This window comes from Cimex lectularius, unplaced genomic scaffold (genome assembly GCF_000648675.2).
Source record: "Cimex lectularius strain Harlan isolate CLEC.00 unplaced genomic scaffold, Clec_2.1 scaffold80, whole genome shotgun sequence".
Classification (NCBI taxonomy): Eukaryota; Metazoa; Arthropoda; class Insecta; order Hemiptera; family Cimicidae; genus Cimex; species Cimex lectularius.
This window is the reverse complement of record NW_019392709.1, coordinates 641,754-662,505: the sequence shown is the minus strand read 5'-3', so window position 1 is coordinate 662,505 and position 20,752 is coordinate 641,754. Positions and strand designations below refer to the sequence as shown.

Below are 20,752 nucleotides of genomic sequence, written 5' to 3'. Positions count from 1 at the left end.
TCAATATTTATGAAAGGTATTGGTTAAGATAAAAAAGTCAGCGTAACGAGCGGGATTCGAACCCACGACCTTCAGCAAAATACGCCGCTGCTCTACCACTTGAGCTATCGTGACTTCGATCCACTCGGACACTAACTTCCCAACTCAACCCCACTTTTTTTTAAATTCCACTAATTTCGTGGTCCGCTTGACCAATTAATATATTACAATTAATTAAGGTTTTTAGTTGAGATAAAAAAATAAATTAAAATAATAATAAAATAAAAAAATAATAAAAAAATAAGAAGAAGAAAATTGAAAAGGTGGGGTTGAGATGGGAAGTTAGTGTCCGAGTGGATCGAGGTCACGATAGCTCAAGTGGTAGAGTAGCGGCGTATTTGGCCGAATATCGTGGGTTCGAATCCCACTCGTGCCATTGACTTTTTTATCTCAACTAAAAACCTTAATTAATTGTTTTTTTTAAATTTTCCCTCCTTTTTGCCATTTTTCAAATGTCGTGTAATCTATTTGATTTTCGGCGCCAAATGAAATGGCCATGGAGAGCTTTCATGAAGATATACTTCAGTTTAATTATTAAATCCATTACAGTTCGTGGTCCGATTGAACAATTAACATTTTTCAATTAATTAATATTTATGAAAGGTATTGGTTAAGATAAAAAAAAGCCAGTGCCACGAGCGGGATTCGAACGGGATTCGAAAAATGGCAAAAAGGACGGAAATTATAGAGGTGAGATTGAGATGGGAAGTCCGAGCGGATTGAAGTCACGATAGCTCAAGTGGTAGAGTAGCGGCGTATTTAGCCGAAGGCCGTGGGTTCGAATCCCGCTCGTGACACCGACTTTTTATTTAAATATTAATTAATTAAAAAGCTAGAATTAATAAAAACCATTTCAAAATAATGTATCACCAATACCAGCTACATACCCAACATAAAAGACATGGCACACCTGAAATCCTTACACAAATAACAGTTGACATCAAAATCGAAAATAACAACAGAACATTTTGAGAACTACCAATCACTAAAACTGTCTACAAATTACAGTTCGACATATACAGAAAACTAACAGCAACCAACACAAGTCGAGACAATTCACCCCTACAGGCAAAAAAATTGTAGCTTGAAATTACTACGCGACATACGAAAAACCTTGAAATATACAAAAGTATTACACATTTCATAGTAATTAAAAATAATATTCTGTATAATATTTAACATGGATAAAATTACATTCCTCATCGCCACCCTCTTCTTTGGTGTTGTTTTCTTTTCTTCTTGCATTTTATTCCTACTGATACATTTTTTGGCGTCAATTAGGGCAAGTTTACCTCAATTGTTGTCTGTTAAAATAGCCGATTATTTCGTTTCTCCATCCTTTGGCCAGCCTTCTATCTTCTGACACTAAACCACTCCATAATCACAACATGAACTTTAAATATATTAATTCACAGAGATCATTGATACCTCTCAACATTGACTGGAATAATAAAAAACCCAAAACGGAAGGCAACGGCAGATAAAACGCCAACACACGCACCCACCTGTCATGACTTTTTAAAGGTATCTGATCTCACAAAAATCATACAGGCTCAACAATGAAGATGGCGAAATTTTCCTCTTACCAGACATCCACGCCATGAAAATGTTGCAAAGACTTTCGAGACCGCGCTTAGCCCTAAGTTTATAGAAGGACTTCCGACCACGAACAGAACCACACGAGTCCTCGCTCCCTAACAACTCGCAATCCTCAAAAGCAACCGAAGCATCAAACCCAATTAGAAACCAGACCATCATTAAGATGGAGATATGCGGAAAATCATCTGACAGACCAAAATTATCGTCAATGTTCAAATTACATTAATTAATCTGCAAATTAGTCATACTAATTTCAGAAAAAGTTCACATGAATTTAAAAAAAATATTATTGGAAACTTATTATTCTTTCTAAGGTCTTGATTACATAAAAAAGTCAGTGTCACGAGCGATTCGAACCCGCGACCTCCGGCTAAATACGGCGCTTCTCTACCACTTGAGCTATCGTGACTTCGATCCCCTCGGACACCAACTTTCCACCTCAACATACAACCGTTCGAATTTTTCCCCGTTTTTGCCATTTTCCAGTGTCCTCGGATTGGATTCTCAGCGACTTATGAAGTGGCCACGGGGAGCTGTTTCATGAAGTGATACTTTTTTTACTTTTTAAATATTAATCCATTTAGTTTTCATAGTCAATTGACTAAGTTACTTCTTTCAATCAATTAATTATTCTTTCTAAGATCTTGGTTGAGATAAAAAGTCAGTGACACGAACGGGATTCGAACCTACGACCTCCGGCTAAATACGGCGCTACTCTACCTATTTAGCCGGAGGTCGTAGGTTCGAATCCCGTTCATGACATTGACTTTTTTATCTCAACTAAGACCTTAGAAAGAATAATTAATTGATTGAAAGAAGCAACTTAGTCAATTCAGTACGAAAACGTAAGGATTTTTGTTGGAAACATCGGCTTTGTTTTAAACAGTTTTAATCAGAATTTCAGAAATTATTTAATAAGACTAGATAACTTTTAGCAGATGCGGGAGTTTCATTTTTTCCCAATGCACTGTGCGATAATCAATGAAAAACACTCGTATTATTAAAAAACGCTTTTTTTGTAGCTAGAACGTAACATTTAGTGGATGGGAACATTATGCTGTTTTGTTGTACAATGCCAAATCTCTTAAATATTTCGTGTATTTTCAGACGTATTTATTAGGTTGAGATTAATTTTAAACACTAACAAAAACTCGACCATCAACTATAAATATGAAATTTATCTGAGTTTCGCTATTTACTCAGCGCCATTTGTGTACCCGCGCGCAATCGGATCTCTGGTCATCGCTAAGGCTCGAGATTCTACTCCATCATTTGCCAGATTAAATCTGACGGGAAATGATTGTTTCTACGTCAAACAGAATGGAGCGTTATCAATCTTATATCGGTTTTGAATAATTCCATGGGATAAATGAATTCATCTCGACTCCCAGGACTGTATTTATTGATAAACAGTGGAAGACGTGACAGCAACATGACTGAAGCTCAATGAATAATGCGATATATATCCGGTAGTGGATATTGGCCAATTGTATTTTCAAAATCACAAAAAGCCCTCGATCAATCAATACTCTATTTCCGACTAAAAGATATTGTATAAATGTTGATACGCAAATAGTTATAAAAAAAGTAAGCTTTAGATAAAATTCATTCAATTAATTAAGGTTTTTTTGTTGAGATCAAAAAGTCAGTGTCACGAGCCGGATTCGAACCCACGACCTTCGGTTAGATACGCCGCTGCTCTACCACTTGAGCTATCGTGACTTCAATTCACTCGGACACTAACATCCCGTCTCAACCCCATCTTTTTGAACTTTTTGAAAAATGGCAAAAAGGAGAAAAAAGGTGGAAAATTCAAAAGGTGGGGTTGAGATGGGAAGTTAGTGTGCGAGTGGATCGAAGTCACGATAGCTCAAGTGGTAGAGCAGCGGCGTATCTAGCCGAAGATCGTGGGTTCGAATCCGGCTCGTGACACTGACTTTTTTATCTCAACTAAAAAACCTTAATCAATTGAAAGATATTAATTGGTCATGCGGACCACGAAAATTAGTTAACTTAGATAAAGTATTCGTTATTCGGTTTTCAGCCTTACTATAACCTTTAATTATTTTATTTCTGGTTTATTTTTTTTTAGTATAATAGAAAGAATCTTCAAATCCGATATTTTCCCAAATCTTCCGCCGCTCAAAGATTTCTCATCTCCTCACACTTTACACAATAAAAACATCGATATTATTTTAGTTAGGAAAATGGTTTATGACTCAGAATATACGTACAATACATAAAGTCTTCAGTGCAAGGAACGGGGCAAGTTCATTTAGGCAAGAAATACACGAACAGTTAATTCTTAACTAAAAAAAAAAAAAAAATTATGTGGGTTTTTCTCAGTTAAATGTTTAAACAAATGCTAAAAAATTAAGCGATTGGAAATATGATGACGATCGTAACCATCATGCTGAAATTTACTGAAAATTGCCCACATTTCTAAGTTTTGTCGGTAGTATGCAAGGATAGGATCGCATAATGAAATAACCGACAAAGACATAACAGCCCAGGAATTTGCTATTACAACAAAAACTATATAGACCGACAAGAAACGCTAGCCCACTCATGCCGGCTATATGCTTTGCTTATATTCATTTGTAAAAAAATTATTTTGATAATCACTACAACATATTTCAAACAATTTAGTTTTATTTGATCTCAAAGCAAGCTATAAATGAAAATTAACGAAGTAAACCAGTATTCTAACTCTACTAAAGTTAATATTTGATTTTCCAATACCGTATGTGGAATGGAATCCACATTATGCTAATTGTGTTGTTTGAAGTCCGATTGAAATCCGCTTCGTTACTAGAAAATTCATAATTAATAATGCCATTCACGTATCTACGATGTGCTTGGACGTTTTAGATTAATATATTTATCGTTATAAATGCACTTGTATTTGCACTTAAAATGGTTGTTTTCCTGAGAGTTATTGATTGAAAATTGAATAAAATTTTGTTTGAAATTTTATCTTTTATTTTGGACGAATAATTGTAATAATAATATATAACGTCAGGGGGCGTCGGTGGCCGCAGCGGTTTAGGCGTTGACACGGCGCTCATCACTGTAAGGTAAAGGTCCCTGGTTCGAATCCAGCGGCCCTACATTCGAACCGACATTCTTGCAAAGGGACTTTTTTTTTCAAAATCGCCGGCACTCAGAGGGATTATATGACCTCTGTTGTTGCGAACCCTCGTCAAAAAAACCTTAAAAAAATAATAAACCCATCGCAGAAGAAGGTGAAAAGCCGTATCACGTCAGAAAAAAAATATAACGTCAGTCGCACAGAGATACAGAGAGGGAGAGAGAGAGAGAGAGAGAGAGAGAGAGAGAGAGAGAGAGAGAGAGAGAGAGAGAGAGAGAGAGAGAGAGAGAGAGAGTTGGTGATAGTCAGAGAGAAAGAAATTACAGGGTTGATAGGCAGATAGATAGATAAGTGAATAGATTCACAGGAAGATAGGTAATTAACACGGTTGACAGCTAAGTATATAGGTTGATAGATTGGTAGGTTGGATAGGTAGGCAGTAGTCTGAAAAGATACATAGATCGAGAGTGACACAGGCAGACACCAGAGAGATGGTAAGAAATAGAGACAAAGAGCGAAAGCAAAACTGAGGGAGAGATAGATAGATAGATAGATTGAGAGAGAGAGAGAGAGAGAGAGAGAGAGAGAGAGAGAGAGACAAAGAGAAACAATCGTATAACCATGGTTAATTTGAGTATGACAAAATTTAACTACCTTCTTAAAATGGGTGAAAGTTGAAACTTCGTCCACTTTAACTAGTTTACGTTTTCACTCAATCTTTTTTGCTTCACATTATGTTCAATGATAAACGGTTTAGTAAAACATCGTTCAAAATGCATACCCTGAATGAACTGTGGGACCCATTTTCTGAATATACTTTTATCTCTTTTTGTTATGTATTAGTGACGTGTGGTTAACCTGACACGTATTTCTTTTTGTCTTGTTCTCCCCCACTTAATATCTATGCATCACGACGCTGGGTAGAGGTGTCACGGCCAAGCTTTCGGTAGTCGACGGGAAAAAAAGTCCAAACAAAGGGCTTGCCCAGGCGTGAAAGTAGACGTTTAGTATGCACAAAATGAAGCAGCGTTGAACAGAGCGCAGATGACGAACGCCCTGGGCCCTCGGGGAAAGCAAAAACCGGCAAGATACGGCTATGAACACCCGTTATTGAATCATTAATTAGTCAGCTATGATAAATGGAAGGCCTACACCTACGTCATCATTATCGGCAGATAGTATTAAACTAGGATAAAAAGAGCACGTGTTGAAATACTTCTCAGTGAGAATATCGAAACTGAAAAGAATCAGCACGAAAGGTTTTCGTGTACGTAATCTTAGATGTGATGATTCGGCCGGCAAATCACGTACCGACTGCCATATAAAGAATGGTCAGTATGCCAACGAAGACGTGGGATTTAAAACATTTTTGTTTCAAAGGTCGTATCACTAATATTTCTTGTACATTTCTTCCAATGATTGAGATCGGAAGAAGTCAGAAAATAATACAATCTAAAAAAAAAGAAAAAAAAGTCAAAATAATTTAAAAAATGACTTCTCGCGTTTTCTTACAAATTACAATTTTTTTTCAGTACGGATGAAACAACGAACAATTCATGAAAAATAAAAACAACAAAATCTTTTGTATTATGCCGTGTCATAGTCAAAATGAGAATGACTTGTATTAAAATACACTATTTTTCGTGGTCCGCTTGATCAATTAATATCATTCAATTAATTAAGGTTTTAAGTTGAGATAAAAAAAGTCAATGTCACGCTCTCAAGTGGTAGAGTAGCGGCGTATCAAGCCGAAGGTCGTGGGTTCGAATCCCGCTCGCGACACTGACTTTTTTATCTCAACTTAAAATCTTAATTAATTGAATTGTATTAAAGTAGTTGGGTCTGTCTCAATTCAAGACAGATTTGTCTCAATTTCATTTCTTTTTCTCTTTCTCTCCCTCTCACTCACACACCTTTTCAAAGAGAAATCATGGTAGGGGTGAGAAAGATGAAAAAGGGAGTGAAAAAGGGGAGGAAGAAAAAGAGACTGAGAGAGAGAGTGAATGAGAAGAAAGAGAACGTGGGAGCGAGATAGAGAGTGAACGAGAGAGAGAGAGAAGGAGAGAGAGTGAGAGAGAGAGACAGACAGACAAACAGACAAACAGAAAGAGAAGGAGAAAGAGAAAGAGAGAGTGAGAGAGATATTCTTTTTTTCATTCACTTCGTCACTGGTGTAGCGTTTTTTCATGAAGTTTATTAAGGTCTTCTGTGAAATTGTACCACTCTCGTCCATCGCCTATCCGTCTGGTTTCGATTGGATCTAATCAATCAGTCGTTCCGCCTCATTTTCAATGTAGGCATCTCTCAACCGAGTAGAAAATTGTCTATGTTCATTATTCTCTTGTGTTATATTTTTCTCTGTGTTTTAACTCTTAAAGAAAAGTTTAAAACAATGAGCGTTCTTTCACTGAGCTAAACCTTCGTTTGTTTTGAATAGTCGGTTCAAAGCTTTATCTCTTGACCTTAATAAAAATCATTCATATATTTATATTTTTCTTAGTAATCTTTTAAAATCTTTTTTTTTCAATGCTTGCAGTAGAAGCCGGCGTTCGGGTCAAAGACAAGAACAGATAAAATAAGATGTATGAAACCCATTTGGAATAACAGACGTCGTTCGGCCTAACCTAGTTTCCAGGGTTGTTGTAAAAGGACTCGATACAAGTAATGTATTGCTTCCCATATGTGCGGATCTGCGTTTTTCACATATATCCCTTTTCGGTCGCTTTTTAGAAAATTAAAGATTTACGTTCCACATTCGGTATCGTCTTAAATCGTTTCTGAATCCAGTGCATTAAACGAATCTATTTTTTTTATTGACGAAACGCATTTTTCGCTCTAATTGGCCAGTATAATTTTTCCAATCTTCGGTTCGGCCTTTTGTTTTTGGCCGGAGAGAATCGCAGATGCCGACAGGTTTATCAGCGGATGAAGCAATATGCCGACTCTTCGCACCCCTTTAACCATTGATTTTAAATGCCGATGTTTATGCAATGGGCAAGAGCATTTTTTCCAGCATTGCTTTTTTTAGGATTACAAGATTCAACCTGTAGACTTCAAATGCCAAAGATCTTCCATCAGTAACAATTCCAAACATCGTTTTATCTATATCACAGCATGAGAGTTTGTCCAGAAATCCAAATTTTTAAAAGTATTATTTTATTAGGTCATTAGTTAAAAATTTATTTACAAATAATGTAAAAAGATTTTGGTTGTTTAAATGATCAAATTTTCCGAAGCAAACTAATCATAAAAGCGAAGTACGTCATTCTGTCCATCTCTCTGTCTGTCTGTCTCTTACTCTCTCTCTCTCTCCGTCTCTCTCCCCTTCTCTCTCTCTCTTTCTCTCCGTCTCTCTCTCTCTCTCTCTCTCTCTCTCTCTCTCTCTCTCTCTCTCTCTCTCTGCCCGTCTGTCTCTCTCTGTCCGTCTGTCTCTCTCTCTCTCTCTCTCTCTCTGTCTCTCTCTCTCTTTCTCTCCGTCTGTCTGTCTGTTTCTCTCTCTCTCTCACTTTTTCCCTCACACGCACGCGCGCGCGCACACACACACACACACACACACACACACACACACACACACACACACACACACACACACACACACACACACACACACACCCCCAACACACACTCACTCCCTCTCCTCTTTCTCTTCGCTTTTCTCTCTCCTCTTTCCGTTTCCTCTTGTGTTTTTTATTGCTGAACGCATAAACAAATGACTCGTTATCTCCATAATCAATTAAATTACATTGTAATCCCAAATTTACACACATCCAGAATAGTTCATGGAATCGGTTGACTTTTTTATGTTTTGTTCATCTTTATTGGATGTCCCTTGTTCTAAATCAAAAACATTCAACTATAATTCTCCGACTGTCCCCCTGTTAGAATTCGGTCGGAGAGAGAGAAAGAGGGAGAAGTGTTAACAAACTTCCTCACCCCCAGAGAGCAAACTTCTGCCGCTTTGAGTCAACAAATCTGCTGTTTACTCGCGGTTAAACGGGCCGTGCGGTTTACCTGGCCCAGGCTCTTTTAATATGTGTAATACGCAAGAGGTACCGTTAAGAGTCGGGGGATGAGCTGGTGGTCAAGTGTTGTTAGTTTGGTCGCGGTGGTGAATTTTTCAAGTCCTTAAAAACTCGTAGAACAACGATTTTGTCGTCCCACTACTAATAGGACCGAGTCGCTTTTATATTAGGCCATCTTTTTTTCAATTTTTAAAGCAAATGAGTTTAAGTTAACAGTAACTTACAAATTGTGTTTGTGTTCTCGTGTGGGTATATAAAAGAAATGAGAAAAGAAAGGGTGAGAACGTGAGAGAGAAAGGGAGAGAGAGAGAGAGAGAGAGAGAGAGAGAGAGAGAGAGAGAAAGAGAGAGAGAGAGAGAGAGAGAGAGAGATTATCGCCTTGTTTAACTATCTCTTAAGGTTTGGTCTCTAGGCCCATTCTTACACCTAAAGTGAAATTACAGCAAAATAATTTTTTAAACTCTACTCAATCTACTATATACAAAACAGTTGAATAAATTAACTTATCACTTACAAACTATACACTGTATATGGTTAGGAATGGTTACATAACATTAACATTTTTACACGTATTTTGATATAAAAGGGGTATTCACGATCTTTGTGTTAATCCTGTTAATACTGTTAGGTTGTGTTAGATCGAGCAAAATGATGACGTACACATGTAACAATCGGCTACTTAACATTGCTCGATCTAACTGGCCAGGACCAATGTTCGGTCGAAATGTAGTCACATTGCTATCCGTTAGGGCGTAGGTAACCAACATGGCAGGCATGAATTTAACAGCTGTTTTTGTTCACATGTATTTTTTTTCTTAAATACCCATTAATTAAATCATACCAATACAATCCTTTTGTTAATTTCTAACCTGTCGTTATACTCTCATTCATAATAGATACATCAAGAGGAAAAGCAAAACAATGTAACATATGACCCTTGAAAAACGAAAGTGTGTGACACAAATTGAGAAACACTAGGGTTATTCACACACCCTTTGTGTTAACCTGTTAACTCCGTTAGGTCGTGTTAGATCGAGAAAAATGATGATGTAGACTTGTAAGAATCGATTAGTTAACATTGCTCAATCTAACAGGCCAGGGCTGTGTTGTTAGGCCGAAAATGTGGTTACATTATTATCCGTTAGGGCGTAGGTAACCAACATGACAGCCCAGAATTTAACAGCTGTTTTTCGTTTACGCACATTTTTCAATTCAAGTTCAATCAATTCTATTGATTTTTAGAAAACATATGTAACCTAATGTAAACTAAAGAGAGAGAGAGAGACCGATAGAGAGAGAGAGAGACAGACAGAATGAGAGAGAGAGAGAGAGAGAGAGAGACAGAGAGAGAGAGAGAGAGAGAGAGAGAGAGAGAGAGAATCAGAGTTAATACGCGTCGTAATAAATAAAAGAGATTTTTTATTTTAGGTAAACTGATATAAACAGATATAAGCCATTTTACTGCCAGCTAGGCTTAGTTTTAAACTTAATCGGTCACCTATCTAATAAATCGTAAATATAATTTTCTTGTAAACAATGAATTATTTTACTCTTATGTTTTTGTTCCCAGAAAAACAGTGCCCAGAATGAGCCTAGTATAATTTATTTTTAATTGTTTGTTGGGGCTTTTGGTAACAATTTTTTTCTGGTTGGCCTGATGTTGGTTAAACGTTGCGAACCGATTTCATTAAAGGTGGCGATGTAATTTTAACTTTATTGCCAGAAATTGTTCCGCTCCCTTATCGCAGCGATTTCTCAACCCCTATTTCTGTTCCAAATACCTTATTTGCTCGCGCAAACTTTAATTCACCGCTGCAACTGTTAATTTGTTTTGCTTTTTAGATAATTATTCGCTATTAGAGCTTTGAGCGGACCGATTCTCGCCAAGCCGGCCTTAGACAATTTGAATTAATCGCTCGGATAAAATAAGGATGCTTCAACGACGAGAATTTTATTAATGGTTTGTTAATGTTTATGGATATTTAGGTTGAAAACGGGGTAGATCTGCGGTAGACCTCTTCGGTAACTACTGTAAACTCTAGTTGGCCTCAATCCAGAAACCGAGATGGCTATCGCTCTTCCATAGGACAGATTATCTTACCCTTGAAATAGAACTGGGTTTATTAGTATTTAAATTAAAATTTTACATCTCACTTTAAACAAAATGAAGATTAGAATGTTTTTTTTTTCAATTAATTAATATTTATGAAAGGTATTGGTCGAGATAAAAAAGTCAGTGTCTCGAGCGGGATTCGAACGAATGATATTCGGCTAAATATGCCGCTGCTCTACCACTTGAGCTATCGTGACTTCGATCCACTCGGACACTAACTTCCCATCTCAACCTAACCTCTCGAATTTTCCCTCCTTTTTGCCATTTTTCTTAGGAAAGTTAGTGTCCGAGCGGATCGCAGTCACGTTAGCTCAAGTGGTAGAGTAGCGGCGTATTTAGCCGAAGGTCGTGGGTTCGAATCCCGCTCATGACTGACTTTTTTATCTCGACCAATACCTTTCATAAATATTCATTAATTGAAAAATCTTAATTGGTCGATCGGACCACGAACTGTAATGGATTAGAATAATTCCTAATTTTAGATTTCTTAAGCAATCAAATAATAAGCAACTTAATTTGTATAAATGTTTAACATATATAATTATCCGTTTAGTAATTTTTATATACTCCATCTTTACTCATAAGAAAACCAAAACTCGCAGCTTTCATGAAAGTGAACATCAAAAGAAGCACGGCTTAACCTTTTTTTTAAGTTAATTTGTGGACAGTGCAAACCCATGAATTACTCTCTGCCCCCCTCGATGTTTACAAAGGGGAAGAAAAATTGTATTTTCTCCCGAAAAACAGCAAAAATATGTTTGTACCGCGGAAAGAGAAAATGGGCCAATGCAGGCCGCAAGCCGCTACCTCCTGCATCAACCATATTGGAAACTTTATTGGTACCATGCTCGGGGAATAAAGTCCTTCCTCGGCCACTAAATAATATTTGCTCAGTATAAAACTGTCTTTCCCCACTCATTCCCCAGGCACTGTAAATCCTAGTTATAATAATGCTCAGTTATGGTTTACCTGTCCTCCCATTCCAATAGGTTTTAACGTTCGGTTTCGACTCACGGAAAACAATAAGTTTTAAAACACGTACTCAAGTGGCCTTTGGCCGGCTTTCAAAACTATCCGTTTCTATTCAAAGAAATTTATAGCGAAATAAAATTCAAAACGGTATCGTTTTGTTAAGACGTAAAATTCTATTTTATTCTTAATGAAATGGAAATGAAATTCTCGTCCAAACAAAAAATTCAACCACGACTACGTGGAGAAAACCCGTGAGATAGTGATAAATAGAGGTAGATAAGTAGATGGATTGATGAGAAGTCAGGTAGGTAGATAGTAGATTGGTAGATAGTTTCAAAAGTTTATGGTTAGATGAGTTAGCTACATCCATACATCGATTGACAGCAAGATCGGTAAATTGTAAGTTAGGTAGATAGATGGATAAGTAGATAGGTTGATAAGTAGACAGGTAGAGAGCAATAGAAGGATAGATAGATAAATAGATAGGTAGCAAGATAGGTAATAATTACAATTAATTAAGGTTTTTAGTTGAGTTCTAGTTGTTCTACCACTTGAGCTGTCGGACGCTAACTTCCCATCTCAACCCCATCCTTTGAATTTTCCCTACTTTTTGCCATTTTTCAAATGTCGTGTAATCGGATTGGATTCTCTACGACAAATGAAATGGCCACGGAGAGGTTTAGTGAAGTATAGTTCATTTTAAATAATCAAATTCACTAATTTCGTGGTCCGCTTGAACAATTAATATATTACAATTAATAAAGGTTTTTTGTTGAGATAAAAAAGTGAATGGAAGAGCGGGAAAAATGGCAAAAAGGAGAAAAAATTCAAAAGATGGGATTGAGATGAGAAGTTAGTGTCCGAGTGGATCAAGGTCACGATAGCTCAAGTAGTAGAGCAGCGGCGTATCTAGCCGAAGATCTTGAGTTCGAATCCCGCTCGTGCCATTGACTTTTTTATCTCAACTAAAAACCTTAATTAATTGTAATATATTAATTGGCCAAGCGGACCATGAAATTAGTGAATTTAACAGATAAATAAGTAATAAGATAGGTAAATAAGATAGATTGATAAGTAGAGATGTATGTGGATAGGTAGTTAGACAGCTAGGAAGATTGATGGCCGAATAGGTGGATCGGTTGTTAGCAAGATTGGTTTATCGATAGATAGGTACATAGGTCGACGGATTAATTCATAAACCGGTTGATAGCAAATTAGGTACGTCAGTAAATAATTAGATAAACAGAAGGTAGGTAGGAAGATTGAAAGACCGATTAGATCGTTAGATAGTTGCCTAGCTTGAGTAACAGATATACAGTGAGCTACATGTAAGATCGGTTGATTGATTGACAGATAAATAGTTACATTGGTAGATTGTTGATTGTAGGGTAGGTAGATCGGTTGATTGCAAAATAGATAGAAATCTCCGGTAGATAGGTACACAGGTCGATAAATAGATAGGTACATAGGTATGTGGATAGGTAAACAGGTATATCAGTTGGTAGCAACATATAATAAGTTGACTGTAGGTAGATAAGTAGAAAGATTGGTAGGCAGCTAGGTAGCTACGCAGATCGGTTATTAACAGGATTGGTATATCGGTAGATAAGAACATAGGTTGACGTAAAACGTATCAACGTAATTCGGTTGATAGCAAATTATGTACATCGGTAAATAGTTAGATAAGCAGATAGGAAGGTAGGAAGATTGAAAGGCAGAAGATTGGTAGATTGGTAGCTTGAGAGATAGATACACAGTTAGCTACATTGTAAGATCGGTTGATTGATTGATAGATAAATCATTGGTAGATTGTTGATAGCAGGATAGGTAGATCGGTTGATTGCAAAATAAATAGAAATCCCCGGTAGATAGGTGTATAGGTTGATAAATAGATAGGTGCATAAGCATATGGATAAGTAAACAGGTATATGGGTTGATAGCAACATATAATAAGTAGACTGTAGGTAGATACGTAGTAAGATGGTAGATAATTATATATTTAGATGGGTAGAAAGCTAAATGGAGAGATAAATAGGTAGATAGGTTGAGAGGTAGATACGGTATGTGAAACGGATACTAGGAAGACGGGTTTGCGCTTCCCAGGCACAACAGCCTTTTGGCTTAGTCCACCTTCCTAGTTCCTTAGTTCAGTGCAATAGACTCAATCCTTCTTAGAAGTATCAGGGCATTGACTGTCGCTGCTGCAATTTGATTCCCTAAGTTTTTTTCCGTACGTTAGGTTAAATCTCCATTGAACTGTTGCTTCGCATTCGAAGTTAAGGGTGGCTGTTTTCTCTTCCTCATTACATAATCTGCAAACGAGATCACTGTTGTGTATACCCATGTTGTGTAGATTTTTTTTCAGATGCTAGTGACCGGTTAGAAGTTCTAACACTCTTCTGAGTTTGACCCTCTCCCATTGCAGCAATGCTTTTGCCAGTCTTGGGGAGGGTTTCAACATAAGTTTACTATGTCTAGCACCGCTAGAGTTTATACACTTCTCATTTTGTTACGTTTGGATCCATTTTGCGATGGAGGATTCTATATTTGTTTTTGTTATCCCAAGTATAGGTTCCGGGCCTATGTATGGTCTTCCAGATCCGCCTTTGGCCAGACTGTCTGCTTTCTCGTTACCCGAAATTCCCCTGTGCCCTGGCACCCAAGATATTATCAGGTTGTTGTGTTTCCCCAGGTTTTGGAGATTTTGGATACATTCACTGACTAATTTTGATGTGATTCTTTTACGTGCTAATGCTTTAATGGCTGCTTGGCTATCTGATCTTATGAGGATTTTTTTGCCAGTGTAACCTCTTTTAAGATTTTCCAGGGCACAAGGATTGATCGCATGTGAGAGGTAGGTAGTTCGAAGGTGATCAAATATAAGGATAGATAAGTTGATAGCTAGTTAGATAGACAGATATTTAGGTAAATAGGTTGATAGAGTCATAGTAGTTAGGTAAAAGATGCATGTATAGAGAGTTAAAGACATATATATATTTCTACTAAACAGATATGTAGAAAGATAAATCATTACAAAGAAAATGGGGACTCAGGCAAAATACTTTTCAAATTGATTTATTCATTAATTTGATAAGACATACGGACAGAGAGCGAGAAAATAAGTGCTAGAGAGAGAGGTAGATAGATAGATAAAGATAGATACATGGTGTTTTGTTTGTGTGTGTGTGTGTGTGTGTGTGTGTGTGTGTGTGTGTGTGTGTTAAAGAGTGGGAGAGTATGTGTGACGTGGAGCGTGTGTTGTTTGTGTTGTCTATTGATTTATAGTTTTATCGGAATAATAATATTGTAACACGCAACGTTCTATAAAAATATTAGTGCTATTCGTTTTTTATAGAAAACCTATAGCTGAATTTATAACAAAATCCACAAATTTAACTATATTACGGTTTTTGTCTACTGTCGTGGACTCTCGCGTGTATACGTAAAATTGATGTGAGAGGCAGGTAAGAGAAATAGTTCCGTTCATTTTGAAAGCAAAAAGTTGGCAACTATGAACTTATTTATATGCATAAATCTCCTTTCCAAAGGATTTTAATTGAAGCTTTGACCACTTTTGAGATTCAATTTGTTTAAAAGTCAACTGAGATTCCGCAATGATGTCTGTATTGTTCTTCGGTCCGTCGAGCAGCTTCTAATTCGGGTCCCTTTGCTGTGGTCGGCTCAGAAGTCCGCAACTCATGGACGCCGGTGATTTCGCCTAATTAGCAAGTGCCTTTGAACATCCCTGCCAAGGACAATTAGATATTCAAGCTGTGGGACCTGTAAAGGGCGCAGTTTCTGTCCTTCTAGGAATTTCCGGCATCTATGATTATTTTGCATCCGGCTTAGGGACCGTTTCCTCCCCCTTTTAATCAGTTATCACCGGTAATCCGTGGGATTCTCCTTTGACGTAGGGTTATAGATGACTGCGATGTCCATAAATGCGGAAGTAGGGGAAAAGCTTAATTTGAAACCCGAGTTCTAACCCCAACTTCCGTTTTGCTAAATCTACGGTTTACTCTTTCATTACTCAAGTTGTCGCTTTCGAGCAAAAAATATCAAACTTATGGCTTGTTGAAATATACTCCATGACAAATAAAAGATTTAATTCGATCCGGACAAAACCAGGGGGGAACGAATTAGCATTGGAGTCACGTAGTCAAAGCGTATAGAACGCCTAAGTCTCTCTTAATAGTATTTTCTGGTAAAGTAGGAAAACCGGTCCGAGGGAAAAGCACTTTTCCTGCTTTCCGTCACGACCCCCGCGCTGTACGTGGGATACGGCGTTTTGCAATTGTCCCTTTTTCGGTCGGTACGGACACCATTTTTCCAAACTTTTTGCCTAGCTTGGCAAACAGTCCTATAAATATTCTCCGTCTACCGGACACTTAATCATACGTCGAGAACGTTTTACAAGTCGGATTACCTCGTGGAAAAAAAGAAAGTGACGGCTACACCTATTCCCTTATCGGAAACGACTATACTCGCCGGGTCCGATCACGGATTTAGACCCTCGCCATATGGCCCCTCATTCTGAAAATATAGTAAAAAGCACCGGCCTCCTGCAACACTGGTTCTATTTCTGTTAATCCGATCAAAAGAGTTTCAAGGTATTAACCCTAGATTTTGTATATTTAGAAAGTTGTAATGCACTTTGTAAAGCTTGGATAAAAACGGATTCCATTTAAAGGTTCTATTTTTAGTAGACCAGGAAGTTTCTTCTTCGGAGGTGGCCCTTCGCAATTTTCTGTTCGTGGTTACTTGATTTTTTATGGATTGAGTGAGTATGTAGAAATAGTGAGAGTGAGAGAGAGAGAGAAAGAGTGAGAGTGAGAGGGAGCGTGAGAGAGAGAGAGAGCGAGAGCGAGGGAGGATAGAGAAATATAGAGATATGGGTGGTAAAGAGGGCGATGATGAGTGACGGGATAGATATAGCGAGAGAGAGAGAGAGAGAGAGTGTGAGAGAGAGAGAGTGAGAGAGAGAGAGTGAAAGAGATAGAGAGAGAGAGAGAGGGAGAGAGAGTGAGAGGGAGAGAGAGAGNGAGTGAGAGGGAGAGAGTGAAAGTGAGAGAGAAAGAGAGAGAGAGAGAGAGAAAGAGAGAGAGAGAGAGAGAGAGAGTGAGGGTGAGGGAGAGGGAGAGGGAGTGGGAGATGGCGATGGAGAGGGGGTGGGGGGATGTAGAGGGTGGGAGAGGGAGTCGGAGATGGAGAGGGAGTGGTAGCGTGAGGGTGAGGGAGGGAAAAAGACAGACTGAAAGACAGACAGAGTGACGGAAAGCGATAAAGCAAGTGCAAAATAGTGAAAGAAAGAAATATCAAGAGATATAGAAAAAACGCAGTAGCATAGAATATGAAAGAGAATGTAAGTCGAGTGTTCGACTAAAAAAATAGAGATTGATGGATGCAGAGAGAAAGAAAGAGAGAAAGAAAGAGAGAAAGAAAGAGAGAAAGAAAGAGAGAAAGAAAGAGAGAAAGAAAGAGAGAAAGAAAGAGAGAGAGAGAGAGTGAGAGGGAGGGAAAGAGACCGACAGACAGACTGAAAGACAGAGACAGATTGACTGGGAGCAAGTGCAAAATAGTGAGAGAGAGTTAAGAAATAGAGGATGAAACAAAGACATGCATACATGGTGGATAAAAATAAAGAAATAATGAAACAAATAAAGAGATACACAAGAACAAAGGTTTATGTACGCGGGGTGTGAAATGAAGACAGTAAGATATAAATTAAGGTCTTGGTTTGTTCGGTTTATATAAAAAACAGTTAAAGTAAAATTTTATATTTCTAGAAATAGAAATAATCTGAATTCATGATAGATCAACAATGTACCTTAAAAATAATGCTAGGGTTAAATTAGTTATAATCCGAATAATTTATCGTTGAATTGTATAAATTTATATATATTTTGTTCATTTTTTCCCAATAGGATGATATTAAAAATTTGGAATTATACATCATGAGGTACCAGTTGAATACGGATCCCTTTACAATTACACTCTTTATTTATTTTTACTACAACCCTTTCTTGTCATAAAACAAATAATCTTGCTTTTTAATCCCGATTTTCGTATAAAACAATATTTTATCAACATACAAATCAGTGGCGTATACGTTTTTCACACTTTAACCCCACGCGTGGCTCTGCTGAGGCGATAATTGGTGTGAAGTATTAGGCTGTTGAGAATGATTAAAATTCATAGCATGCCCCTGTAATACATTAACATGGGGATATCCTAATTCACCTGCAATTTCACCGGTGCTTGTTTAAGGATCAGCAGCCACAGCTTCCATTAGAGCTGATGTAAAGATTTTAACTTTTATTAATTCGACGTTTGTTAAACCAAGAGGCTACATGAGTATTATTCATTAAAATATTTAAATAAATGTGTGGTGATTGGTGATCGTTAATCGATGATTATTCAGAAATCGTGAGATGCGGTCTGGTGTGATGTAGGTTTCAGAAAAACATTTTCTTTATCGTGCCAACGTTTCGAACTTTATTGAGATCATCTTCGGGGCCTGGGATTTACAAACATTGTTTAAATTTAACAATGATGTGGAAAAACGTGAATTTATACAGTGCAAAAAATATATTTTTTATTACAATTAATTAAGGTTTTTTGGTTGAGATAAAAAAGTCAATGGCACGAGCGGGATTCGAACCCACGATCTGCGGCTGCTCTACCACTCGAGCTATCGTGAATCGATCCACTCGGACACCAACTTCCCATCTAAACCCCCACCTTTTGAATTTTCCCTCCTTTTTGCCATTTTTCAAAATCAAAATTCATATTATGTGGGATAAAAATGAAGCTGTTTTACTTTTTAGTTTTTTCTTACGCATATGCCCGTTAAATTTACAGATAGTATTTTGACTCATATCGAATGAATTTTCAAAAACCTACCCGTCTATATTCTCTGTATTCCAACTTACGTTGATTCAATTCATTTTCGCCCCGAAATGCCACTTGGCCGGAAATGGACATAACTTTGGAAAACTCTCTAGTAAAGCCAATAATTTCCAAATAAAAGGGGTGTGGTTGAGTCAAAGGGCGAAAAAAGAAACTAACATCAAAGCTCCAGTAATGAGACCAGGACTTTCTACGATACAAGTAGAAGCCAGCTGTAAATTTCATCCTGTTTTACTAAACTTTTTAGTTTGAACGTGACTTTTTTTTTTAAACTGTGAAAGCAAACTTTACGAATCAAGTGGAATCGAGTTAAGTTAACATCGCATTAACCTGACTTTTGTTTTTAATAAATAAGTATTACATAACTTCTATTTAAAGTTGTTGAACTAAAGATTTTATTTTATTCACTACTTTTAGTGGCCCGCTTGACCAATTAATATATTTCAATTAAGGTTTTTAGTTGAGATAAAAAAGTCAGTGTCACGAGCGTAGGTTTTTGAAAAATGGCAAAAAGGAGGGAAAATTCAAAAGGTAGGGTTGAGATGGGAAGTTAGTGTCCGAGTGGATCGAGGTCACGATAGCTCAAGTGGTAGAGCAGCGGTGTATTTAGCCGAAGATCGAGGGTTCGAATCCCGCTTGTGACGTTGACTTTTTATCTCAACCAAAACCTAAATTAATTGTAAAGATTTTACGTTTTTCAATCCAATTTAAAACCAAACAGTTGATTCAACAACCTTATTGTTTCAAACCAGACTACACAAACAAAATATAAGATAAAATAGTTTTAATTAGTGAATTAATAAAAAAGCCATGTGAGCCAAACTTTTTTTCCAGATTAAAACCAAGTCAGAAAGTAAAGACCCTGGGTCAACATTACCCTAAGGTCCGTGCTTCCTTAATTATGGGAGAAAGCCCGGCAAGCAAGTCAAGAGAGAACTAATAAATCCACTCTCCTAAAACAAAAACTAGTTTATATTTTTCTTCAGACAATTTCCAAATAATTGCGCGGTCTGTTTGCGATCTCTGGTTCAAAATTTGACATTGAGCTGGACATAGGTTGAAAATTTAATATATCACAGTGAAAAATTCACTTTTATAAACAAATAGAACACTTAACATTGGGTAAAACCAGAGAAGTGTTTATAAATAATATATTAGTGTAATTTTTATAAGGGTGTTGATGTTCAAAAAATGAAGAAAAAACTTTGCCAAGTAAATCAAATAATGGAAGTAAGGGCGTGTAATTTAAATCCCTGAATAATGGAATTTCACCGATAAAAACCTAAACTTTATTATATATTTTTTAATAATAATCAATAATAACATTAATATCTGATCACAAATGTAATCTGGTATAAGTACATTCTAGACGGACGCATATAATCTAATCTCATAAAAATAAGTTGTTTTTGAAAATTAATGTGTGGTGATTAGTGTTAAATTTAAAGTTAATTTTAAACAGTTAGTTAAATTTAAGCAATGTTTGTAAATCCCAAGCGCTGAAGATGATCTCAATAAAGATCGAAACGTTGGCATGATAAAGAAAATGTTTTTCTGAAACCTACATCACACCAGACCGCATCTCACGATATCTGAATAATAATTGAAAATTAATTTTCAACAATATGCCGCTATTTGTTAACATGATCGTGAAATTTGCCATTTAAAGTGATTTTCGTTCCAAAGAAATTTCAGAAAACAAAGTTGTTAAAAAAAATGAATGTTATAACTTTTTTAAAACACACTTTTTTTCGAATCCCGCTCGTGACACTGACTTTTTATCTCAATCAAAACCTTATGGAAAGAATAACTAATGGAAAGATGTAACTTGGTAAACTGACCACTAAAACGTGGTCAATAACTAAAAAGAAGTATCACTTCACTAAACATCTCCCCATAGCCACTTCATAAATCGCAGAGAATCCAATTCGATTATACATTTTAAAATGGCAAAAAGACGGAAGGTTCGAACTTGTAGGTTAAGATGTAGAGTTGGTGTCCGAGAGG

General features: G+C 36.9%; 1 protein-coding gene across 7 annotated transcripts in view; it reads left to right on the top strand.

Moving 5' to 3' along the window:
* LOC106663267 (discoidin domain-containing receptor 2-like) overlaps nucleotides 1-20,752 on the top strand; it is a 312,738-nt gene that overhangs the window by 97,370 nt on the left and 194,616 nt on the right. The gene's annotated exons all lie outside the window — the stretch shown is intronic.